Here is a 25,020-nt window from a genome sequence, read left to right as displayed (position 1 = left end):
AAGTAGAACGCAACGTTTGTTGCTTTCTTGAAACACGAGCCACCGATTTTGCCTCAACAGGTTGCAATATTCTCTTTCTGCGAGAGAGATTCGACGCTGTGAAGATCTGTCTGAATAACCAAGTTCTGGTACTTTTTACCATTGCGCCTGTATTTATCGTGAGACTTTGCGCTTGTATTATTTTGACTTGATTTGGACTAGATTATGTTCGAAGTTTCAAAGGCTTGACGTTTCAGTTGACCGACAAACAGAGATGGAGAAATTATCATAATACAAGCCTGTAAATTCCTGCTATCAGTGTTGGTGTAAGCTATGTTTTCACCCCATGTTCGCCTCAAAACAACCTCGCACTTGGTGACACTAATGAGGGCACATACGCAAGTTCCTCTCTGAAACAGGGTAGCAGTTTTATTATGAGAACAAGTGAAGATGGAACTATTTCCACTATCAAGTAATACATGAAGTTCAAGATCAGATGATCCAAAACATCAAGGTTTGCACCTTTGTCAAATGCAGAGAAAAACATCATGACGCATCTTATGAAAAAACAAGTAAAGCAGATTGTAGTAACATAGCCGACCTCTTGCAACTTCTTTCTGCGTCCTGTTGATTCAACTGGAAAATGTCGAAGCATGAAGAACAATCTGCCACCATAAAGTAAAAACCCCAACGCTGCAAAGAAGGAGACACCTGCAAAGAATAACTTGGAGAGGATCTCAACAACTGGACTAGGGCTCCACCAAGAGTAAATCCATATGCATATCTGAATGAGATAGATGATACCATTGATTGTGATAAAAGCAGGTCTATAACCGTCTACTGATATTGCCCGTGCCTGATAGTATATTTCTGCCCAAAATAGGACCAACAGAGTATACATGGTAAAAAATAGCAGGCCAGGCATATCAAGCAAAACATGTAGCAAAATCGCAGGTTCCTCTCTGAAACGTGGTAGCATGTATGGTCCTTCTGACGGGTAGCAGTTTTATTCTTGTGGCTAGCATCATACCAGTGGCGTCCAGTGTTTGAGATTGTCCCCACTCTTCCAATTCCTCTTTCAGAACATTGATTTCCCAGAAACACAGCCAACATATGATCTGGTAGCCTTTTCAACTTGGAGCAGCCAATCAAGTGAAGATCACGAAGGTTTGTAAGATTCCCGAACGACTCAGGCAGCGTTAGTGACTTCTCGCTTGCATACATTCTCAAATGTTTAAGGGAAGTGAGATGAAAGAACTCTTCCAACAATGATTCCATAGTGCATCTCAGTTCGATCTTTTCAAGTTTCCACAGTATAGTAGTTCACATCAATGATTTTATTCGGGTTTTGAGTAATAATTGATGTAACCTCTCCTAGCTTATCAAAATCAAAGTATCGATTCTTAGAACCCAGGCTGCCAGCAAGCTTTGAAGGATGAGACTCAATAGGAATACCCTTTTATCTTACAAATCATGGCAGAGCAATTGATGCCAAATTACAACCTGCACTTTCTGTTGGGCTAGTGTACTCGATAATTTCTGTGCAAAGATTTGAAGACTTGACTGTTCCCAAATTCTGCTAATTTCTCTTCTTGTTGCACGAGTCCTTGTACAACATATAAGAATTGCCAGTTTCTATCTAAGATTCGAAAATTGCAAACCAGAGATTCTGCGCTTGTACAACCTTCCTGGCCTTGCCCTGCTGCTCCGTTTTAAGGTGTAAATCAAACATTGAAGAAAAGAAAAATGGCCAGAATCAGTGAAGTATTAGAGTTCCTTAAAACACTGATATTGTCTACTAATCATGATACATTAAAAGCCAGCAAAGTTTCTCTCACAGAAATTCAGGTCTGTCTACAAAATGCATAAGAGAAAATTGATTTTTGCAGCTTGAAACTCAGCTACAACAAGAAGAATTAAAACAGAGGAATCATCTTTCTGAACTTGTTTCTGTTCAGAATAATGAAACAGACTCCCATAAACAGCAAGTCAATATTGTTGAAGTTCATTCAGATCCAGTGCCCAATAAAGCAACAGTTGTACACGCAGATGCAGAAACTCAGTTTGCACTTCGCAAGCCCATCATTAGATCTTGGGAACAACTTCTCCACAACAAGCACGGAACTAGTCTTGGATATGACAAGGACTTGTCCTTTCATATTCCAGACTACTCAAAGCCCATTCAGTTTTAGAGTGCTGGATTCATTCATGAGAGTTCACCTGCTCTTCATTCTACTCCTCTTCCACAGCAACAACAACAGATTGTGAAATGCCAACACTGTGACCGAGTTGGCCATTTGAAAGATCATTGTTTTGATCTTCATCCATGTAAGCACTGTCATAAAACCAGTCATTCTTCACACAGATGCTTCAGAAATAAACATCCTGCAAGAACAAAGATTCATCTTGGACGGATCGCTTCTTAGCAATGGGCATCAACAACCAAGAATATATTCCAAACACATGTCAGAACTTGTTCCAGAGTATTGAACAATCTTGCAGTTGAGTTTTCTCCATCATCTCACCTTGTATCTGACAGGGGGGGAAATGATGGTCATCTACAAGCTTCGAAGCCACATCAAGCGAGCCTGAGCCACAACCTACCACACTAGTTTCAGAGTTGTAGCCAGAGACAAAGATTCCCGTGAACATGCCTTCAGTTGGTAATCTGGGACACTTCCCCTAGTAGAAGACTCCAACTTCTTGCTAGTTTCGGAAGAATTCCAGGAACAAAATTGAGAACACTTACTCTAGCAGAAGACTCTAGCTTCTTGCCAGTTTTGGAAGAGTTAGAGGAATTGCATTAACCATTCCAGAGTTGTTGGTCATCCTTAAACCATCACAGGTTGAGACTTCCATTTTCAGGTTGAAGTTCTCCCTTTTATGCAGGGCGAGACCTCCTTTTCATGGTTGAAGGTTTCCCTCTTCAAAACAATAGGAGAACTTCCTCTAGCAGAAGACTTCAGCTTCTTGTCAGTTTTGGAAGAGTTCCAGGCACTGCACTAAGCGTTCCAGTGTTGGTGGTCATCCTTAAACCACCACCTTTTATACCAACATTTCAGAGAGCACATTCAGCCTAGTGCTGCCATGCATTTTTGCACATTTTGTATTACAGTTCTCTTCTTGGACTCATACATAACCCTTTGGATTAAGGGGGGGAATGTTGGACACCTAATCCTCAATGGGTTAGTGTGGAAGCCGAATAGACAGAAGGAGTCCAAGAGACCTTGGGATGTGAAACCCAACGATCACAATATGTACTATAAATGTATATCTCTTGTTAATAAAAATTGATTCTCATGTTTTATCTTTCATATTTGTTGCTGCCATGTGTGTGTTTAGCAAATGCTAATATTCTTTATCAAAATTATTAGGGAAAATTAATACATATTATTTAATTTTGTTCAAATTAAATTTGTTAATATTAAAAATAATAAAATTTTATTATTTAAAAAATAAAACATAAAATTAAAACATTTATATTAAAAAATATTTAAAATAATTTGATTAACCATTATATAATAATTATTATAAGTTATATATAAAAAAAAAAAACAAAAAATAATTTATCACAAAATTTAATTATCACTTTAAAAGGCCAAATTTATTATGACAAACAATATACATTCAACAAACTCACATTAAATGCTATATAAATTAAAATATATATAATTAGATGTACACTATGATATGATATGTATTGTTTAAGTCTAAAAACTTCCACACAAAACACAAAGCTATACAACTTTTATTTGTTTATTTGCTACGTTTCTAACTTTAACATGCTCAAATTTCTCTTAATTTCTCTTAATCTCTTTGAATCTATTGTACGTATCTGAGCATGGTGCCAATGCATAGTTTCATATATAATAAGAAGAGAAGCACTCTACTCGTGAAAAAAAAACCTACAATTTAAAAAGCGAGAACACGGTAATTGGTGGTAAAAACAAAGATGATTTTTTTTTTTTGGTCAATAGCAAGAAACGAATTTCCTTTCTGGTTGCTTATGATGGGTCCCATAATTAAGTGCAATACAGTGGACATGATATTACAAAAGTAGAATACGTTACAATCCACACAAGGATGATCTAAAATAAGTAAAATAATAAAATGTACAAAATCAACTCCAATGAAATACAATGCAAATTTATTAAGGGTATGGCTCAATAGTCGCACCACTTGTAATATGTATAAATACAACTATTCAAATAAAATAAAAAATCTTGTTTTTCCTTTTACTAGATTACTATACTCATAATAGATTCATCGTGTCTGATTGGAATGGTATTAAGCTTTCTATATTTTCCGAATGACATTCATGAAGTTGTGTAGCTCTTATAGTGGTTTTTTAACCGAGTTGAGGGTCCATTGACATTCACCCCGCATATTTTATATAGTTTTTGTTAACATAGAAATGGTATTCGAACAATTTGATTTTTATGCAACGAGCTCATAAAATAGAAGAAAAGATAGATCAACTAGTTCAAAATCAACCTCTTCGAGGGGACAATCTCCTTTACATTACACAAATGAACAATTCTTGGATGATACAAATGAAAAAACCTCCTTTTTATATCTAGGAGTCTAAGGGGTCACAATATAATCAAAGTTGACATAACAATGATAATATAAGGGCACAAAAATAACAATAATGGGCTTCTATAGGGCACACTAATAACAATATGGGGACAATAGGGGCATAACAAAAATAATAAGGGTTACAATGAAAATAGTAATGGGAGAATCACTAGTATTATAGGGAATCTTCAACGAGTAAGTTCTTCCACTTGATGAGATACTCTGAAGTTGATCGGTTTCGTAGTTGTTGAGTTCTTGTTTCTGTGACTGATTCAGATTCCAATATGATTTTTCCTTCCTCTTCAAGTTACGGCAATATTGTTTGAACTGGGAGCTTATCACCTATAACCTTCTTTAAGCATGAAACATGGAAAATTGGGTGCGCTTGGGAAGTTGCAAGAAGCTCCAATTTGTATGCCATAGTACCAATATTTTGCAACACCATGTATGGACCATAATACTTTGGTGATAATTTATTATCCTTCTTAGATTGCTTGAGGGACATTTGTTTATATGGTTGTAGCCATAGAAATACCCAGTCACCTACATCAAAACTTCTTTCTCTGCGATGTTGATATGCATGTTGTATCATTCTATTCTGTGTCAAAGTGAGGTTATCCTTTAAGAGTTGGAGAACTTGTTGTTGATGCTTGATGTGATCCTCCACTGCTTGAACCTTAGAATTTCCTCTTAAATATGATGTGATGGATGGTGGATGATATCCATAAAGTTCCATAAATGGGGTCATTTTTGTTGTAGTATGGAAGGAAGTGTTATACCACCATTTAGACAGAGGCAACCATTTGACCTATTGTGTATGTTTATCAGATACAAAGAAAAGAAGGTATCCTTCCAAATATTTGTTTACTATCTCAATTTTCCCATCAAATTGATGATGGTAAGATGACCTATGAGCTAACTGAGTACCTAGAAAAGAAAATAATTCTGTCCAAAATTTTCCAGTGAAAATGGGATCTCTATCGCTTACAATAATCTTTGGGTTTTCATGTAGCTTTTGAATTGTTTCCATAAATGAAATAGCAATTGTACTGGCTTAAAATGGATGAGATAATGCATAAAAGTGTGCATACTTGGTAAGTTTGTCAACTTCCACCATGATGACACTCTTTCCTTCGGACTTGGGTAAACCTGTGATAAAATCCATTGAAACCTCCTCCCCACATTGACTTGGAATCGATAAAGGTTGTAATAGACCTGGGTTCTTAATTGTTTCAACTTTATTTTGTTGGCAAACCAAACATTCCACCACCAATTTTTGAATATCATATTTAAGGCCATCCCAAAAAAATTCCTTCTTAACCCTTTGGTAATTTTTAAAAAATCCCGAGTGCCCTCCTAAGGGAGAGGTGTACAATTCCATAAGAATCTTTTTTTTTTGATTCGGGAATTCTTACAGAAGTATAAGCGACCTTTGTACCATAACACATCATTTTTCCAGCTAAATGTATCAGATATACTCAGATCTTGTTGTAACTTTGAAATGAATTCCAACACTTCTTTGCCATTCTTACATTCATCCTTTGCTTCGTTTATCCAATCTAGTTGGATAATAGAAATTGCACAAAACAACGCATCCACATCCTCATCCTTTCTTGAGAGTGCATCTGCAACAACATTTTTCTTCCCTTTTTTGTAGATGATTTCAACTTCATAACCCAACATCTTTGTGACCCATTTTTGCCGCTCTTCTAAAGATAATCTTTGTTCTAAAAAGTATTTAAGACTATCATGATCTGTTTTTACCTTGAAGTGTCTTCCCATTAGGTAGGGTCACCATTTCTTAAGTGCATGTAGTATTGCCAACATTTCCTTCTCATAAATATCTTTGTGTAAATACTTTCCTTTGATTGGACGACTTTGAAAAGTAATGGGTCTTTCTTCTTGCATTAAAACAACACCAATTCCATTTCCTGAGGCATCACATTCCACAATAAAGGTTTTTGTGAAGTTCGGCATAGCTAAGACCGGTGCTTGGCACATTGCCTCTTTAAGATGTTCAAAGGCCTTCATTGCTTCTGGAGTCCATGAAAATGCATCTTTATTCAATAATGTTGTTAGAGGTGCTACTATTCTCCCACATTTCTTAAAAAAACTTGCAATAATACCATGTCAACCCGAGAAATCCTCGCAGATGCTTTATGGATGTGGGGATTTTCCATTCCTTAATGGCTTTAATTTTGCTAGGGTCTACCTTAACACCTTCATGAGATACAATATGACCTAGATATTCCACCTCTTGTACTCCAAAGAAACATTTGGAGCTTTTTGCATATAATTGTTTCTCCTCCAATAGTTTGAGCACCCTGTCAACATGTTGAACATGATCCTTCCAAGACTCGCTGTAGATTAGTATATCATCAAAAAATACTAACACAAATTTTCTAAGGGTTTGAAAATGGAATTCATCAAACCTTGAAATGTAGAAGGTGCATTGATAAGGCCAAAAGGAATGAGCAAAAAATCATAATGACCCTCATGAGTTCTAAATGTTGTTTTCGGAATGTCTTCACTCTTCATTATGATTTGATGATATCCTGAACGAAGATCCAACTTGGTGAAGTAAATTGATCCATGAAATTGATCCAATAATTCATCAATGACAGGAATGAAAAATTTATCTTTAATAGTGAGCTTGTTGATCTCCCTATAAGTTAGACACATGCACCATGATCCATCCTTCTTGTGCACCAATACTACTGGAGCAGAGAAAGAACTTTGACTAGGTTGAATTATACCAACCTCTAGCATTTCTGCAACCATACATTCGATTTCACTCTTTTGGGAATAGGGATATCTGTAAGGCCTGATGTTTAGAGGAACACTTCTTGGAATAAAATAAATAACATGATCATGATCATGAATAGGTGGGAGGCCTTTAAGAGTCTCAAATACCTTGGAATGATTGTCCAATACTTTTTGGAGATCTGGAGAAATAGATGATTTCGATGTGGGAACCTCTAGTGAACATAATTGTGTAACTACACGTCGTTTTTCTTTCTTTAGAAGCTTTGTCATGTCGTTAGAGCTGATTATCTTTCCTAGTTTCCCTGCGATACTCCTTAATTCAACTTCATTTCCTTCCAAAAAAAATTCAAGGAAATTTCTTGAAAATTAAAAGTTATCATACCTAAAGACTGTAGCCATTGGACTCCTAGTACAACATTATCACCACCCATTGGAATTGAAAGCATTGGGTTATTCAATACATATTCTTCCATGGATAGCTTGATATTATGGCACTTTTTCAGAGAAATTTATGGTTCCTCCATTTGCAACCATCACTTGAAACTCTGGTGTTGGATATAGGAAGCAATTCAATTCCTTGGCTATCTTACAATGAATAAAATTATGGGTACTTCTCGAATCAATCAACACTATTACCTTTTTCTTCTTGATATGTCCTTCTATCTTGAGAGTTTGAGGAGTGGTAATACTGGCCAATGCATTACAAGATATGGTCGGATTCATTTCTTCTTTCTCTAGGGTTTGTTCCTAGTGTATATCCTCTTCTTTTGACATTTCTTGTTCATTTTCTTCCTCCTCTTCACAATCTATGTAAAATAATTTCTTCTTAGCAGACTTATGACCTTTAGTATATTTTCTATCACAACTGTAACAAAGCCCTTTTGCTCTTTTTCCTTCCAATTGTTGTGGTGTCAACCTTGTAGGTTGTGGAAGGCTATGAGCAACAACACTTCCATCTTTATAGTTGTGTGTGGTAGGCTTCCTTGTTGCCATAATTTTCCTTTCAATTTTTCTTGCCAACCTGAATGTCTTCTCTAATGAATTAGGTTCCCAAAGGAAAACCTCATGTTGGATGTTATCCTTTAATGTCCCTATGAACACATCAATCCTATGCTCCTTTGGAATATGTTTTACCCTTATATTAAATTTTTGGAAGTCCTCAATGTGCTCCATCATTGAACCATTTTGTTTGAGATTTATCAATTGGCTAAAAAGAGTGTTGCTTTTTGTATCCTCATAATGTGCTATCATTTCTTCCGTAAAAATTGCCCAAGTGACAATTTTTTTACGTGAGAAAAGCCATTGATACCATACAAACTGATTTAGTTCCAAATATAAAGTTGCAATGTGTACCTTTTGTGTGTTTTTCACATTATGGAGATCGAAATATTGATCCATCTGTAGTATCCATGTTATGGGATCCTTGCCATCAAACTTCCTCATATCGATATTTGGAACATGGTGGGTCTTGATTCCAATGTGAGAGTCTCTGAAATCATGATTAACATTTATTTTGTTCTCATAATGAGCTTCCTTTACTATCCATTGGCCATTAGTAAGCATTTATTGTAGCAACTTTGTCAAATCTATCTTCAAATCTTCCATGTTGCCTTTAAGATTTTCTTCTATACCATCCATCTTAGCTTACATGCCATCCATTTTAGCTTCCATGCTATTTATATTAGCTTCTATGCCATTCATCTTAGCTTCCATGTCATTCATCTTACCTTCCATGCCTTTCTTTAATACATCCATCTTAGCTTCTGCTACTTTTTGTGAGAGTGAAAATTGTTGCACTTGGTCTCATAATTTTGTTATATCATGTTGCATTTCTTCCTCTTATTCATGAGTCATGGTAGAGATTTCAGGTTGCTTACTAGGTGTTTCCATTTTCTTTCTTTGGGGCATAAATTAATGATAATTATTCCTTGCTATGCCCTTTGAATCACTTCAAACTAGTTTTTCAAACCAAACTTATGCAAATTAAAAAAAAAAAACTACACACCTTTGTTTTTATTTGTAGGTAATCGATATTGAATCTGTTGTATCTCTGAAATTTCATATCTCCAAGGTCTAAAATTGCTACCAATGGTAGCCCTCTGTGTCCTCTTTCCAACGACACCAATCTGATTGAAATTGGATTAACAAAGAAAGAATTATGCCCAATCTCCCAAGATGACCAGATTATATACTTTTTCAGTAGAGCGAACTTGTATGAAGTGCCATGTGTCACTATTTCGACCCGCGGACCTAAAAACAATATAGCAACAACTACAGTCCATCCCCTTTATGTAACTTCTTATGAAATTTCAATATGATGCTCAAGGAGAAAGTTATGATGATTTTTCCCAAGGTCACATGTTTGGGATGTAATTTGGGAGCCTGCAAAAACCCTAACTTCCTTAGGTCATATCTCCAAATATATCGCGATAAAATATCTGAAATTTGGATCTGAGGTTCATCAACATTTCAACTAAAATGGGTTTTAATTTTTCCATCTGAAACGTCGTAGAAAAAATGTTATAGTGAAAATTCCACGATGACTTGTTTGGAGCAGGGAAACCCTATTATCCAAAGCTCTAATACCAAATGTTATTAAACCAACTCATAAAATAGAAGAAAAGATAGATCAACAACTTCAAAATCAATCTTTTCGAGGGGGAAACCTCCTTTAAATTACACAAATGAACAATTATTGGATGATACAAATGACAAAACCTCCTTTCTATATATAGGAGTCTAAGGGGTCACAATATAATCAAAGGCGACATAACAATAATAATATAAGGGCACAACAATAACAATAGTGGGCTTCTGTGGGGCACACTAATAACAATATGGGGACAATAGGGGCACAACAATAATAATAAGGGTTACAATGGCAATAGTAATGGGGGAATCACTAGTATTATAGGGACCTAACATTGATTTTGGAAATAATTACGAGTATAATTTTACTTTGATTCACAGGTACAAATTATTAATTGAGCCACTTGTCCTAAGACTTATATCCTGCTCATCGTATTCATGGAGATGGTTTTCCAAACAAGGCATTTGGAAATAACATCAACAAATAAACATTCAATTAAATGACAGATAAATACAAAATTATTTTAAAAAATAAAAATAAAAAAATTTCTCAAAGTTATTAAAAAATATTTGATACATTTGACTGAATAATACCTAGTCAACATAAAACCCAATGCATTATCTCTGTCTAGCACCAAGGATAATAACACAACATGCATCTCATCAACGAAGATAATGGGAACATACCTATGTTCCCACATAGGCTAGTGTAGTTTACAGACCCTATAGAATTGCTAAAGACCCTTCTTCAATTCAAATATCCCACTCCAAGATGATGATGTTTTCCTCTGTGAAAAGAAAATTAATATTCCCCAAAAATAGAAATATCACATTCATATATGAAAGAACATGACATATAGGAGAGAATTCATGATGACCTTTCATTAGCTAGAATAATACAAAAATACATGATACCTCAATTCACCAATGGTCTCTCCTCCAATCCTTGGCACTCCTATTCCCTTATAGGAAGACTAGGCTCATATCACATGCAAGAGAAGTAAGTTCTAGCATAAATCCACAAGCATCACTCAACTATTCTTTTTATCTCTCTTCTCCCCTTGAGATTTGAAAAGGTTTCCCTTGAAATTTGAAAAGGTTTCATTATACAGGATTTTCCAAAACTCAGGAGGATGCATCTAGACATCTTGGGCCATGAGAAGATAGGAAAATTCTCTCATTGACCCCAACCTACTCAATATGAAGTGGATCAAGTTGATCTCCTCGAGAATGACCTACTCTATAAGTTTGACCCACATCCCTCCCATGCCAAAGACATGTTAATTGCGAGGCTATTCCACTACAAAGGAGCGACGGGTGAGAAAATGACAGAATTGTGGGAACCATGGGATAATAAAGAAGTAAAAACAAGCAGGAAGAATGACGCAAACTAGTGATTTTGGGAGGTTGATTTTAGGTTCCTCTACATAACATAAGGTGGTTAAACGGGCTATAACACTAGGGAGTCACCTAAGATAGAAAGGAGCTAACCTAAGAAGGAAATGAATGTAATGTGACCATAATAATGGAATATAAATACTACGTAATAAAATTAAAGAATATAATAATCAACAACATATATAATATCATTAGGAATATTCATGATAAAGTATAAAGACACATAAGTGTCATTGTATTGGATATGTGTTGAATTGTATTGTCTTGTAGCAAACATGACTTGTGGAGAGATTCCTTGCATTTCTTCTCTCTATATTTTTGTGTTGTTCATGGTGAATGTTTGGTACCTTGATTTTCAAGGGTTTGATTATGTATGAAATGTTTGTCTTGCATTATGCAGGTCTTGGAACCATTGGCATGGATGTGGACTTGGTAGTAGCATGCTTTAAAGAGAGCTCACCCCTTTTATATAACTTGAATGAGCCTAATGGTTAAGAGCATGTGTTTTCTCCTAAGGGATCACAGGTTCAAAACCAAAGGGGGTAGAGTATGTATGCATTCGTAGACTTTAGCATTCAACTTGTTGCGCATAGGTGGGTTCCTTGTGTTACACTAAAAAATGTCACCTTGACTACTTACAGTTAGTATGGCTCAAATCAACAGTCATGCTACCCTCTTAGGCAAGTCTCATGCCTCTGTTATCCATCTCAAACTCAAAGAAGAGAGAAAGTCTTGTAAAAATCATGTTTATCTCTGGGGTCGCAGGTTCTCTCTAGTCTTACCTGCGGGGACGCGGACCTTGTTCACAAAAACTGCGTCCATGGACGCTCTGTATGTAAAGGGACAGGTGCGTCCCTCTGTAAAAGACAAAATGCGCGAGTTTTATCTTGAAAAAGTTACTTGTGGTTACTTCTAGAACATTCTAGAGGTCGGTTTGATGAAATGGATGCGCCTCCAGTTGGTTCATGTATCTCTATTAAGGGGAAGCTTATCCCATCAATAAGGGAGTTATCCCACCCAAAGAGGGGGATGATCCCATTGATGGTGGACCAGAATAACCTCTTTACAGCACTATAAATAAAGGCATTGAGCCAGGAGGAGGAGAGGTTGGAGCTATACATTTTCTTTGGGTAAATGCTGCAGGATTTAGGTCTTCCATTAGAGCTTTTGTGAGGAGAGATTGTCTTCACTTGATTCTACTTGGGAGAGGGTGAGCTTTGTCAAAGTAGAGGAAAACCCTTGATGGACCCTGGGAGGAACTTGCACAACACCAAGGCCAGGTTGTAAGAGTTTCTTTGTTTCGTTATTAATACAAACTGGTTTATTTTTCTCAATAGCTTATGTTAATGAGTTATTTCATGTGTTCCTTGGTCTGCATGTTGGATATATGTTTTATTATATGAAATGCAAGTGCTTGGTAATTGTTTGATTGTTTGTGGTTGCAGGAATTGACTTGAAGGAGGAGCTCATCCGGATCGTCAAGAACGGACTTCAACAACAGCGTTTTGGAATAAGGTAAGCCTAAACACTTGTAGTTTTTCATGTTATAAAAGGTGTATTTAGAGAAAGATCACTCCTTTTTGTCTTGTTTGTCATTAGAATGTCTTAGACTTCTAGGAAGGTCAGTCGTGTCCGCACCCTTGACAGATTCCGTGTGACAAATTGGCGACTCCGCTGGGGAATCCATTAATGTGAAAGTCTTTTCCTTTATATGAACTTTGCTTTGAGAAAATCATTTTTATTTTCTGGTTTTTGACTGTGAGAATTAGTATTTGGGTGGCTTAGCTTTAGATTTAGTTAGATTTGGTTTTTCTTCATTTTCCCAGAAGGACGCAGTCTCTGAGTACTGCACAGTGCGTCTTTGGACGCGCTGTTGCCGTCTGCACAGAGCGGGGCCGCACCTGTGACAACGGGTTGCCTGCGTCTTCCTGTAAAACTTAAGAAAATTCCATTTTTGCTTCAAATTGCTTTTAGATTTTGTTTTCTCTTAGTTTTTTCTGCCCAGATTCATTAGTCCCTTGTCCAGAATCTTCACCTAAGCTTGTTCCTGCTCTTAGCTTTCATCAATTGGGTGTTTTGAGTCTCTTTCTTGAGAAATTCTTGATTTGATTTCCTTTGATCATTACTTGGAGGTTTGTCTCAGTCTTTTCACAATTTTGCATCTTTTTGCTTTTGTTTTTGCAAAAAAAAATTCCCCCTCATTCGCCGGGGGGGGCTAAATTGTGTATGAGTGTTAATCGCCTTTGAGTGTTTTTATGTTTTGATCTTTGGAACTCTCACCCAATTTTCTCAATTTGCACTTGATTGGTTCTTAGATCACATTAGAATCGTCTTGTGCTTGAGAATTCTTTTGCATAGATCACATTTGCACAATTAGAATTCTCATTTTCAGAATATTAATGAAAAATGTGCATAGATTACATTTGCATACTTTTCAAGTGAATTGTGCATAGATTACAATTGCATAGTTTACATTCTGAAAAAATCAATCGTAGATTTAGATCAGCTTTCTTTGATTTGAATTTACACAAAAATAAAAATAAAAAATGGTTTGGAATTGATTTGCATTAGTTTTTCTTGATGAAATTAGTGCATTAGAGAATTTGTTATATTTTCTCTTAGTGATCAATTTTTGCATTGTTGGAAGTGAATGGAAACTCTCTCCTTACTTTAGATAGGATTCATCGAATTGAAAAGATTACATTATCATATTCGATTGCATTCAGTTGAGTCGGGTCATAACACCATTGGTTTCATCTCCATTTACCCATTTGAGTAATAACAGCCTAATAACACAGCGCTTAATTAAAATTCATCTAGTAATTTTTACATTTCTAGGGCTCTGAAACACCAACATAGCTTAGGCTAGCGTCTTGGAGTAGGTGAGTACTTAACTCTCCAAGACTACAAAACCAAACAGATAGTTTATCTTGAGTAGAATAAATCCAATTGTTTCAATTGCACTCTGGGAAAGCTCCTCTTAAAGGAGAAGCACGAGCTCGTGTCCGAACCAGTGAGGGGATCATTCCTCCCTCGTTGGGAACGACGCCAGACAGTACGTATTACAAACGGTAAACCTCGGATTAACCATTGTCGAGGAGCCAGGGGTCACTTATCGGTAAACCTTGGATTGTTGTCAAGGAGCCGGTAAGGGGATTGAGCTTGCTACTCTGCCCTTGCGTGCTGTCGGAGTTTAGACTGTTCCCCCAGGTGTATTTGTTACTGTTGGTGACCTTAGTGACCATAATCTTTAGGGTTCTACCGAGGTGACGGTGGAGGGAAGGTCCCACTGTACCTGGAGCAGACGTCGGTTATACTCACTTGGATTTTCCGGGGGGTTCACTTCACTTCGAGACGGTTAAAGTGGAGGAACTTGTGCCGGTCTATTCATTAAGCAGGTTGCCGGGGTAACTGTTCCACCCGCCATTTCTGTACTGAATTCTGCGAGGTTGGGCTTCATCACCAACTAGTGTTTTCAGTCCGGAGAGCTTACTGTTTGTGTGTGGTTTGACTCCTAGATTTGATAGCGCGTGTTAATTTGTTTGTTTTTACTTTTAGAGACCATAGGTGTGAATTGTGAATTTTAATTGTTAGGTGTAAATTGTGAATTGTTAATTTTAGTTTTAAATTGTTAATAAAATTCACTGAAGTTGAATATAATGGCAAATGTTCCGGAATTTATCAACCTAGGAACCCCTCCTAATGAGAATCCTAGTACTTTTCCTTACTTTGGAAATGTTGGTCCTCCTTATATGGCTACTTTGTCATTACCTGGATTTACAATAGGTTTACCGATATGGTTATTTTCAACTTCGTTGGCCCAAAATACTCCAATTGTTCCATCTCAACCGGATGCTTCACCTCAACAGAGTTCACCATCTCAACATCCCCAACCTTCTGTTGACCCTTTACCTTCTTCGCCTAATTTTTCTTCCTCCATTTCTTCCTCTTCGCCTGGTAAAAGCCTTGATGCTAGTAACCAGGAGGCTAAGAAGAAGAAGAAAGGGAAGAAGAAGAAGAAGAAGAAGAAGCAAGATAAGAAAGAAGTCAACCAACCAACCATGGCTGTAAGTGTTAGTTGTGTTGAGGAAAATTCCGACATGCATCGTAAACCCAAATACCCTTGCAGGCTTTGTAAGGGTGACCACTTCCTTGTCAATTGTCCTGGTATTCCAAAGGTCCTGGAAGTATGGTCAGAAAAATCTCATCAACTTTCCGTTGATCCATCAACCAGTGATAGTCAGGTTCCTGGGAAAAAGGGTAAAGTTAGGTTTCCTTGTAAGTTATGCAAAGGGAGTCATCAAACTCACATTTGCCCTCACATGGATGAAGCCTCAACATTGTTGGAAAAACTTACTGTTCCACAGCAAGAATTTCCAACTGGTTACCGTAAACTTTCTCCCAACCTGTCGTCAACTGACGGAGTGATTGATCTAATTTCAAGTACAGTCGATCACACTCTCCCATTGGAGAGTGAAACTCATGTCACTCAGGTTGATGATCAATTAGTTGATCAAGTGGTCGATTCAATTTCACATTCGATCGCTCACACCTTCCCTTTGGAGAGTGAACTTCATACCGCTCAGGTTCTTCTTGTTACATCAGATTCTTCTATGCCGGGGGGCATTTCACCTGTTTCTACAGAACCCCCTCCAAGCACTGAGGTCTTTTCCTTTGATTGGAATAGACTGACAGAACCTCGTCTTCCTTCCTCCATCCCTTTCCAAATCATTGTCAAGGCTGGTGGTAGGGACATACATCGTACTCAGGTAGATGAAGGTGCTTCTGTTAGTATTTTATCCTCAGCTGTTTGGAAAGCTTTGGGTTCCCCTCAGCTTGCGCCTATTACGCAGAATCTGAAAGCTTTTAACAGAACAATTAGTGAACCTTTAGGGATCCTTCCTAAGTTTTCTATTACCTTGGAAGGTAAAACTGTTTGTGTTGATCTTATGGTAGTTCGAGGTCCCTTGGATTTCAATTTACTCCTTGGGCGAGACTATGTTTATGCAATGAAAGCTGTCGTATCGACACTCTTTCGCGTGATGTCTTTCCCTCACAATGGCAGTATTGTGACTGTAGACCAGCTTTCGTTCCCTAGTCTTGTTTCAACTACCAATAATATGACACCCCTAACTATTCCTGATTCTAAAGTGGTATCTACCCTGCCACGGGTTAATTATGTGGCAACCGGTCCCATGATTTCAGTTACCGATGTAAGTGAGCCACTCACTCTTTGCTCATCTTCCTTTGATTTAGCTCCGGTAATTGACATGGAAAACTCTATGGGATTACTTGAACACGATGTTCTTATCCCTTTTGAGTCCCTTGACATGTGTTCCTTCCAGAGTATTCTTCCTTCTGATGAAGACCTCTTGGAAGCCATGATCAAGGTGTGTCCATTGACATGTCTTTCTTCCAGTTGGAAGCCATGATCAGTGTGCGAGGATAGTTTTTTCCTGTATCAACCTCGTTAAAAAATGAAATAGGAGGTCACGAGGAAAGTTCCTTTTACTGTGTCGACCTCGTTAAAAAATGAATCAGTGAGTACGAGGATAGTTTGTTCCTCTCTCAACCTCGTTAAAAAATGAAACTGGATGGTACGAGGAAAGTTCCTTTTACTGTGTCGACCTCGTTAAAAAATGAATCAGTGTGTACGAGGATAGTTTTTTCTTGTATCAACCTCGTTAAAAAATGAAACAGGCTGTCATGAGGACAGTTCTTTTACTGAGTCAACCTCATTAAAAAATGAATCAGCTAGTTTTTAGGTCAGGTAGATTGTAGAAAGTAGGATTGTGAGGAAAGTTCCTTTTACTGTGTCAACCTCATTAAAAAATGAATCAGTGTGTGTGAGGAAAGTTCCTTTTACTGTGTCAACCTCATTAAAAAATGAATCAGTGTGTGTGAGGAAAGCTCCTTTTACTGAGTCAACCTCATTAAAAAATGAATCAGTGTGTATGAGGCAAGTTCCTGTTACTGAGTCAACCTCGTTAAAAAATGAATCAGTTTTGAGGATAGTTCTTTTCTTGTGTCAACCTCCTTAAAAATGAAACAACTCCCTTTTCAAGTTAAATATTGAAAGTAAACCTTCATTTCATCCAGCCGGTTGAATGCAATGAAGCCTGGGGGGCATGTACCTCTCTTTGCGTCATTATGCTGGGGGCATGCGAACTTTTTGAGCATAGTTCCTTGTCTTGTGTCAAGCTCGTTAAAAAATGAAACAAGGGTAGGTTAAGTAGGTAGATTGTAGAGAGTAGTCATGAGCATAGTTCTTTGTCTTGTGTCAAGCTCGTTAAAAAATGAAACAAGGATTTTAGAGCATAGTTCCTTGTCTTGTGTCAAGCTCATTAAAAAATGAATCAAGGTTTTTAGAGCATAGTTCCTTGTCTTGTGTCAAGCTCGTTAAAAAATGAATCAAGGTTTTTAGAGCATAGTTCCTTGTCTTGTGTCAAGCTCGTTAAAAAATGAATCAAGGTTTTTAGAGCATAGTTCCTTGTCTTGTGTCAAGCTCGTTAAAAAATGAATCAAGGTTTTTAGAGTAAAGTTTTTGTTAGGTAGATTGTAGAGAGTAGTTATGAGCAAAGTTCCTTGTCTTGTGTCAAGCTCGTTAAAAAATGAAACAACTCCCACAAGTCTTTCCAAGATCTTGAAAGTAAAGCTTCATTCCATCCACCTCATTGAATGCAATGAAGCTTGGGGGGCATGTACCTAGTTTTGCATCATTATGCTGGGGGCATGTGAACTTATAACAAGCATAGTTTTTCGTTTCAAGCTTGCATAAACATGAAACTGAATCCGAGCATAGTTCTTTTCCTGTGTCAAGCTCGTTAAAAAATGAAACAAATCCTCCTCTAATTGAGTCGAGAGTTTGACTAGATCTCGTAAATGTTAAGTTGTATATTTAAGTTAGTTATTTCAGTTTTTGCATAATTTTCTTACAGTTTTAGGTCGAGTCTTTCAAATGATCTCGTTCTTGAACCTTCATTTCATCCACCTTAGTTGAATGAAATGAAGCTGGGGGGCATGCGCTCTAACAGTTATGCTTAGGGGGCATCAAGCACAGTTTTATCTCTGTTTCAAGCTTGTGTAAAAATGAAACTAATTTGAAGCATAGTTTTTATCTGTTTCAAGCTTTTGTAAAAATGAAACCTATCTCGAGTCAATTTCAGTTATTTTCAAGACTCGTTAAACTCATGAAAACACCGAGATTATTTTGCTATTTTTCATTCTCGTAAAACAAATGAAAACGCCGAGTTCTTTCCGTCTTTTCCTGCTCGTAAATTAAATTGAAAGTCGGCCATATGAGTACATTTTTATCCCTTTTTCGAACTCATTAAAACTTACGAAAAAGTGAAAACCATGAGTACATTTTTATCCCTTTTTCGAACTCGTTAAAACTTACGAAAAAGTGAAACCTTGGAGTTCTCTTTTAAGCCCTTTTCTGACTCCTAAAACATGAAAAGATCACCGAGCATTTCTTTTACACTCGTTAAAACGGAATTAAAAGACGGTCCCCTTTTAGCTCTTTTCTGACCGCAAAATCAAGAAAAGATTGCCGGGTTTTTGTCGTTTCAAACTCGATAAGGAAATAAAACGACGTGTCCTTGATCACTTTTTACTTTTCAGGTCAACGACACTATTATGAAAGTACTCCTTGGTCGCAAGATCAAGCGGTTCCCCCAGGTATTATTTTATACTTTTTCGGGCTTGAGGGACACAAATATACGAAAAAGTTCAACGTGGAGTCTCCTTTAGTTTTTTCAGACTCTCTAAAAATGAAAAACACCGAGTTTCTCCTATACTGGGCTCGTTAAACTTTTACAGTAGAGGACCTGTTCAATTACAAACAGGAACGAACCACTCCTTCCTAGGGTTCAAATTTAAACTAGGTTGGACTCGTCCGAAGGATGAGCTTATAATCAAGCATATGTTATCTCCCTCAAGCTTGTTAAAAATAAAGAGGTACTTGCCAGAAATGGTGGGGGAAAAGAGAGAAGAATGAACCTGTTTGTCACCTTTTGTCTCTGAAGAAAATTTATTACCACTCTTGAACACGACACTTTTTATTCACCTGGGTTGGGAAATCTTTTACCTCACAGTTGACCAAACCACTTTGAAAGTCTTTAACCGGGTTCCCGGGATTAACTTTGAGTTATTCGTCACCAAGCCATCTGTTGTGTCGTTATGTGTTCAAGAGGTCTGCAAGCAAAAACTTTCATCTGCAAAATACTTGTCATCCATTTGACCATCCCTGAGTCAGTCCTTTCAGCAACATTTCTTCAACTTGAACAATGATTTCGTGTTGCGGGCTTGCCTGCAACGGGTCGCTTTCTATCGACATCGACACATTATCTAGAAAGATGACTTAGGAATCGACAGTACCTTGAAGTCTGCATGCATCAATGGCAGGTTTCTCGCCTTTGACGTCAGTTTACATCATTGACTTTCGATCAAAGGATTCCGTGAAGTGTTCGACATCAAAACATCTATTCACATTTCACGGGTTGTGCTTGGTACTTTGAGAACCATTGACATTACTGGTGGTCTCTCTCACGCTTGTTAACAGTTTACATCATCGACTGGTAATCAAGTGGTTTCTAACATGTTCGACATCAAATCATTTAATCACATGGCTAGAATCGTACCAATTCGGGAAGTAGAAGTGAAGACCCTGGATCTAGTTTCTACCATCCAGGCTGCGAGGAGTTTTGTATTCATTATCTATGTAGACTAATCATAAACAGATGGCTGCGTCCATACTGTGTCTACAAAAGTCTATAAAAATGATGTACTACAAGATCATTCCTGTATCAGAGTAGTTAGTCCATTAGTTAAAGTTTTGAATCTGAGTATGGGAATGCCTACCTCAGTGATGATATAATCTTATCCATGTATTTTGTGTTGAAAATTGCAGGTTCCAACCAGGCCATCCACAAGGCAATCCTTGAAATGATAAAGCGCTTCACCCTTCCTAGAATTACAAAACCCTATTCTATTCCAGGCTTCGCACTTTAGGGGGCAATCTGTTACACTAAAAAATGTCACCTTGACTACTTACAGTTAGTATGGCTCAAATCAACAGTCATGCTACCCTCTTAGGCAAGTCTCATGCCTCTGTTATCCATCTCAAACTCAAAGAAGAGAGAAAGTCTTGTAAAAATCATGTTTATCTCTGGGGTCGCAGGTTCTCTCTAGTCTTACCTGCGGGGACGCGGACCTTGTTCACAAAAACTGCGTCCATGGACGCTCTGTATGTAAAGGGACAGGTGCGTCCCTCTGTAAAAGGCAAAATGCGCGAGTTTCATCTTAAAAAGTTACTTGTGGTTACTTCTAGAACATTCTAGAGGTCGGTTTGATGAAATGGATGCGCCTCCAGTTGGTTCATGTATCTCTATTAAGGGGAAGCTTATCCCATCAATAAGGGAGCTATCCCACCCAAAGAGGGGGATGATCCCATTGATGGTGGAATAACCTCTTTACAGCACTATAAATAAAGGCATTGAGCCAGAAGGAGGGGAGGTTGGAGCTATACATTTTCTTTGGGTAAATGCTGCAGGATTTAGGTCTTCCATTAGAGCCTTTGTGAGGAGTGATTGTCTTCACTTGATTCTACTTGGGAGAGGGTGAGCTTTGTCAAAGAAGAGGAAAACCCTTGATGGACCCTGGGAGGAACTTGCACAACACCAAGGCCAGGTTGTAAGAGTTTCTTTGTTTCGTTATTAATACAAACTGGTTTATTTTTCTCAATAGCTTGTGTTAATGAGTTATTTCATGTGTTCCTTGGTCTGCATGTTGGATACATGTTTTATTATATGAAATGCAAGTGCTTGGTAATTGTTTGATTGTTTGTGGTTGCAGGAATTGACTTGAAGGAGGAGCTCATCCGGATCGTCAAGAACGGACTTCAACAACAGCGTTTTGGAATAAGGTAGGCCTAAACACTTGTAGTTTTCATGTTGTAAAAGGTGTATTTAGAGAAAGATCACTCCATTTTGTCTTGTTTGTCATTAGAATGTCTTAGACTTCTAGGAAGGTCAGTCGTGTCCGCACCCTTGACAGATTCCGTGTGACACCTTGTCCCATAAAAAAGGGGGTCTCATACATCAATTTTGTGTCTGGATTGGCCGTGACCTTAAATTGAATAATAATAATAATAATAATTATTATTATTAGTATTATAAAATTAAGGGAGATAATTATTTGAAGTTTTAAGACAAGTGTGTCAACGCTCTTTCTTGGGCATAAATTGGGTGAATTTGTTTCGCTTGGTCATGATCTTAAATCGAATAATAATAGTTATTATTATAAAGTTGAGGGAGATACTTATTTGAATTTTTAAGACAAGTGTGTCAACGCTCTCTTGGGTATAAAGTGGGTGAATTTGAGGCAAAAAGTACAAGAACATTTTTAAATTTTTACATTAAAAAAAATAATGGTAGCATTTAAGTCAATTTCTAAAAATAAAAATGTCTATAATTTGAGGAAACTAACTATAGATCTAAATTCCTCTTGAAAAGATACATAATTTAAAAAAATATCATCCAAAGCACAGTCTAGGAAGTAGAGATATCATTGATTAAAACTATCCTTTTTCAAGAGTTTTCACAGGGACAACCACAAATTTTGCAATTTGGATATATTTTGATAGAGTATATAGATTTGAATCAACCCAATGCTATTATATACAAAGAAGTTGTGTCATTCCATAATTAGAATCACACTGATCCAAACTTAGAAGAATAGAAAAAATTATGATCATTGGGTGAAAACATGAAGCTGGGTTACACTTTTGTGAGAAATGCTCCAGAAAATTTCACAATCTCAAATTTTCTGCCAAACAAAAATTTTCTTCGGCCGAATTTTATAAATTTATTCAGCTGAACTATTATACTAAATTTCGTCTGAACTTTTGGATGTTTATATTAATGTTAGCTGTTAAACGAAATTTTTGTCGGAGTTGAAAAAATTGGCAAAAAAATAGTTCGACCAAACTATTTTTTCGGCCCTTTTTTTATATATATGACGGACCAGACCCTGTTGTGAATTTTTCTGCGCTATTAATTTGTGATTGTGGTTGGTTGATTCGAGCATTGTTAATTTGTGATTGTGGTTTTGTGGTTGAGCTGAGCACTGTTAATTTGTGATTGCGGTTGAGCCGAGCGCTGTTAATTTGTGGTTGAGCTGAGCATTATTAATTCGTGATTGTGGCTGAGCCGAGTGTTTTTATTTTGTGATTGTGGTTGAGTCGAGCCGAAGCCGAGTGTTGCTGAGGTTCGTATGTAATTTAATTTTCTTACAACAAATTTTTAATGGTCTTACATATATTATAATATTTTTGGCTTTTTTGCAGTGTGGCGCCATAGGAATTTTGGTTGGTTGCACTCGTCGCTATCAACTTTCTCAACCTCCTCATCCGAACAAGGTAACTCGTCCAAAAAACCAAAAGGTAATAGTAAGCAATGGTATGCCTTGTGTTGTAACATAAATGACTTGCTTAAAAAAAAATTGACTTTCCCACAGTGATTTATCAAAACTTCATTGTTACAATATAGAATATAAAAAGAGGAAACATAAAATTAAAATTTGCAGTGACTAGTGGGTGGATTGTTACAATATAGAATATAATAATCAATCAGAAACATATTAAAATGGGTCTTTGACCACCTTAAGCAACTCTAGCAGAACTATGTAGATTAATGTTGACATGATTTAAAGGACCTTTGTGTCCTCCACTCTCTTCACTATTTTTTTAGTAGGCAGTGACCACTTGCACTTATATTTGAACTTTAAAACAATTCTATATATTTTAATAAAAGTTATTTTCATATACAAATTGTGTTGCACATATTTTCCTTATACATTGTTACAATATTTCTTGTATCGTTCATGCAACTGTTGAATGAATTTCATTGTATATATTTTAGTAACACATGTATTTCAATTTTTATTACTTATGTCAACAAACTCTTTGCATAGTTTCTAAAATTAAAATTAGTTCATTATGTTTTCTTTATATTTTCTATAGGAGGTGCAATTGCACTATTATTCCACTTACATGTGTTCCCTTCATTTGTCGTTTTTAAAGCATGATAGAGTAAGATCGTGAACTATAACATGCCCTTTTTAGCCAAGTGCTCGTCTCAACCACAATCACAAATTAAAAACGCTCAGTTGATGGCTTGCCCTACAAATCAAACAAATTGCAATAAAAATAACCATTTGAATATAAAGTATTAATATTATTTTCATTTTATTTGGTAACATACTTTCCTTGCTTCTGTTGTTATATTATAATGTTTCCTTTCTAGTGAAATTTTTTGCATTGTTCTTCAAGGTTGTTGGTATAAGTGCATAACTGCATCCACCATTTAACATGAAGGAAAGTATCCATCTCATCAAGTGGCAGAACATACAATCCTAATTGTAGTTCCAAATCTTGGATTTGAATAGGGATTTTATGAAACCTTCTTACTCCTTTGACCTTTCATCCATCAAATACTGTAATTGTCAAGTCATTGGTGGGGTACACAATTAGGTTTTGTTGCTTAGTGAAATAAATGTCGATGTAGTAAGTTTTGTTGAAATCCATGAGTATCACTACATTCTATCTTTTATGATTCCCATGAGCTTTAGGTTCCTGGGTTGTAATTTCCCCATCATGGTTGCAAGTGGAACTGTCGGTTTGCTTCCCTATTTTCTTGGAACATGGGTATTATTAGCTTCCTAACATGAGGAAAAATACACTTAATTGAAGTAGTAGTTTCTTTTTGAGAGACACATTTTTCATTTATATTTTGTTAGGTGCATGAGATTGAAGCTAATTAGAGTGTTGGCATTGCTTTGTCATCTATTTTTGGTGTTTTAATTTTAATGTTATTGGGTTGACTTGTTCTACCTTGATTTATCTCGTGAATTGTGGTTGATGTTTTAGATTTACCAAGGGATTTTTGAAAGTTATTGATCTATCATTGACTCAACTTGGCTTTCAAATTGTCTCTCAATCCATTCTCTATGCTCATTATTTGTTCTTGATGATTTTCTCTTGTTGTCGATACATCTTATTAGGTATTACCAAAAATAAAAAACTACAGCTCGGGGACATTCAAGATTATATTGTGCAACTCTGTATAAATCCATTTGTATAGCATGCACACAAGATTAAGATATAAATAACATTTTAATCATGCCCTTCACTACTGAGAGAAACTCCCATGGACTCCACCCAATAAAGAAATTAACGTATCATGCCTATTTCAACACAACTTGCAATAAATAAAACAAAATCACAGATTTTGAAAGTGGAGCAACTAAAATTTCATCAATTAAGGAGACATAAGCATTATCTTCATAACAACACTAATTAAAAATAGTTACACCATTGAAATCATAATATGTTTGTAAAAATATACGAGGCACATTTCGTCTATTCCTATGCATCAACATGTTAAAGCCTTCAAATCATGAACAACATGTGGAGGCTATTATAAATGATCTCCATGATGCTCATAGATAGCATGATGAACTCAAAATATTTATAGAGGCAGTAAGACGGTAAATTCAAATAATAAATATATAAAGTAAAATTCATAACATTGTAACAATAAACAGGGTCATAGATTTTCATATGTACAATTAAATAAATTGATTTATGGAGTTAACAAAATGCTTTTGGATGATATGGTGTCCGATTGTTGATTAACTTGTCAATTCTAT

At 36.5% G+C, this 25,020-nt stretch overlaps 1 pseudogene; it reads right to left on the bottom strand.

Moving 5' to 3' along the window:
* Positions 1-334: 334 nt before the first annotated feature.
* LOC149260637 (tobamovirus multiplication protein 3 pseudogene) lies at positions 335-958 on the bottom strand (annotated as a pseudogene).
* Positions 959-25,020: the final 24,062 nt, after the last annotated feature.

This window comes from Pinus tabuliformis, chromosome 6 (genome assembly GCF_031772625.1).
Source record: "Pinus tabuliformis cultivar Carrire ecotype Pingquan chromosome 6, CPIR1, whole genome shotgun sequence".
NCBI classification, from domain to species: domain Eukaryota; kingdom Viridiplantae; phylum Streptophyta; class Pinopsida; order Pinales; family Pinaceae; genus Pinus; species Pinus tabuliformis.
This window is presented reverse-complemented; position numbering and strand designations above follow the sequence as displayed.